The 2,822-nt window shown below is 38.7% G+C and overlaps 1 pseudogene across 1 annotated transcript; it reads left to right on the top strand.

The window, feature by feature from the left end:
- Positions 1-1,096: 1,096 nt before the first annotated feature.
- LOC103068617 (interferon alpha-1 pseudogene) lies at positions 1,097-1,724 on the top strand (annotated as a pseudogene). The gene has a single exon (XR_014368624.1). The product of XR_014368624.1 is annotated as an interferon alpha-1 pseudogene (transcript).
- The last annotated feature ends 1,098 nt before the right edge of the window (positions 1,725-2,822 follow it).

A 2,822-nucleotide genomic window follows, 5' to 3' on the forward strand; every position in this document is an offset into this window, starting at 1 on the left:
TTCACTTTGCTGTACAGCAGAAACTAACACAACATGGTAAAGCAACTATACTCCAATAAAAAGTAATTAAAAATAGAGAAAAAAGGGAAGAAAAGATACATGCACCCCAATGTTCATTGCAGCACTATTTCCAATAGCCAGGACATGGAAGCAACCTAAATGTCCATTGACAGAGGAATGGATAAAGAAGATGTAGTACAAATATATAATGGAATATTATTTAGCCATAAAAAAGAATGAAATAATGCCATTTTCAGCAACATGGATGGACACAGAGATGGTCATACTGAGTGAAATAAGTCAGACAGAGAAAGACAAATATCATATGATATTGCTTATACGTGGAATCTATAAAAAGGGTACAAATGAACTTATCTACAAAACAGAAACAGAGTGACAGAAGAAGAAAACAAACTTATGGTTACCAGGGGGTAAGTGGGGGGAGGGATAAACTGGGAGATTGGGATTGACATATACACACTACTATATACAAAATAGATAAATAATAAGGATCTACTTTGTAGCACAGGGAACTCTACTCAATACTCTATAATGACCTCTATGGGAAAAGAATCTAAAAAAGAGTGGATATATGTATATGTATAAATGATTCACTTTGCTGTACACCTGAAACTAACACAACACTTTAAACCAACCCTACTCCAATAAAAATTTTTTAAAACTTCAATAGCTTAAAAAAAAAATTCAATAGCTTTAAAACTTTTTGTCATTCTTAATCCTGCAGTGATACAAAGAGTAAGCTTTGCACTTTTTAGATGTGCAGAGTAGAGATATCCATGGAGTACATAAATACATACACAGGACATATGTGTTATCAAAATTTCATGTTGGGGGGGCAATTAGGAAAAACTATCTAAGAAGGCTCTGTGGGCAGGGGCAGAGGCAATAATGGAAAAAAATATTTGCGAAACGCTGCCCTAACCCATTTGGAGAGTGCAAAATGAAAAGCAAAAACAGAAGTAGAAAGTAACAAGAAATATTCAGGAAATGGAAATGAATACATTCTTATTTAAGACCCACGTCTGAAGGAAGGTCTTCAGAGAACCTAGAGAGCAGGGTTCACAGAGTCCCCACCTCAGCCAGGCCGGCAGCATCTGCAGGGTCCCCGATGGCCCCAACCGTGTCCTTACTCCTGGCCCTGGTGCTGCTCAGTTGCAACTCCAACTGCTCTCTGGGCTGTGACCTGCCTCAGACCCACAGCCTGGCTAACACGAGGGCCCTGATGCTCCTGCAACAAATGAGGAGAATCTCCCCCTTCTCCTGCCTGAAGGACAGAAATGACTTTGGATTCCCCCAGGAGGCGTTTGGAGGCAACCAGTTCCAGAAGGCTCAAGCCATGGCTGTCGTCCACGAGATGATCCAGCAGACCTTCCAGCTCTTCAGCACAGAGGGCTCGGCTGCCGCTTGGGATGAGACCCTCCTGGACAAGTTCTGCACTGCACTTTATCAGCAGCTCACTGACCTGCAAGCCTGTCTGATGCAGGAGGCGGGGCTGGAAGGGACTCCCCTGCTGAAGGAGGACTCCATCCTGGCTGTGAGGAAATACTTCCACAGAATCACTGTCTATCTGCAAGAGAAGAAATACAGCCCTTGTGCCTGGGAGATTGTCAGAGCAGAAGTCATGAGATCCTTCTCTTCAACAAACTTGCCAGAAAGACTCAGGAGGAAGGAATGACACACACCTGGTTCAACACGGAAATGATTCTCACTGACTAACAAGACCACACTTCCACCTGTGCTGCCATGTCAAAGACTCTCATTTCTGCTCTCATCATGCCCTGAATTGAATTAATTTGTCAAGTGTTTTCAGGAATATTAAGCAACATGATGTTCTACTCTACAGGCACTCGTCCCTCACAGATGCCCATGCTGATCGATTTACTTACTTATCTACTTAAATATTTATTTATCTATTTTAATACTTATTTCACTATTTATAAAGATTTAAATTATTTTTATTTGCATAGTATTATGTGCATGTATACATTGTGGTTAAGAGAAAAAATACATACTTTGTATTAACTCAGTTTATGAGTTTTCTTTGTTCATTAAATTCTTACTATAGAAAACTTCATTTGTTTATTCTTTAAAAAAGAAACACCAAGCCTGAATGTGCAAAATGATTAAAGAATGTGTTACAATTCTTTGACCATCATTATGATTCTCACATTAGAAATAAAAATAGACTAACTCTAGCCAGGTTTTGTGTTGCCCTCAGGACACAGACATGAACATAACTAATCCAATCTTGCTTTTTATAACTTTGATTTTTTTTTAAGGAGAGTAACCTAACAACAATAATTAATTCATAATTCAATTAAATTTTATTACTTATTTTAAAAATAGTCCTGATTTGTAGTAGAAATGAATATCAATTAGGTTGAACGCTACAATGAGAAGGGAGAAAAATGGAATTCCCTCAGTAGAAGGTGGATCAAGCCATGTGAGGATACAAAAATAAAAGTAGTAGATATTACCTATAGCTAACTAGTAGGCATTTCAGTGCAAATGTCCATTGGATACTAGAGATGGCAATTTACAAGCAATCGCACAAAGTGTAAAGCATGGAACTGAAGAAGTGATCAAATGTGAGGAGAGTATAGAATGAGAAAAGGACTTAAAACTGAGTCCTATGACCTTAACCTTAAAAGGGAGGGAACACCACAAAGGAAGCAGACATGGAATGGCCATATGTTAACAAGAGAGAATGGTGAGAAGACCGTGTTTGAAAAGACTGAAATTGCTTAGAAGATTCAATGCATTCATGAAAACATAGATGGAAAATGCTCCCTACATTGGGA

The sequence above is a fragment of the Lipotes vexillifer genome, unplaced genomic scaffold, assembly GCF_000442215.2.
Source record: "Lipotes vexillifer unplaced genomic scaffold, Lipotes_vexillifer_v1.1 scaffold317, whole genome shotgun sequence".
Lineage (NCBI taxonomy): Eukaryota > Metazoa > Chordata > Mammalia > Artiodactyla > Lipotidae > Lipotes > Lipotes vexillifer.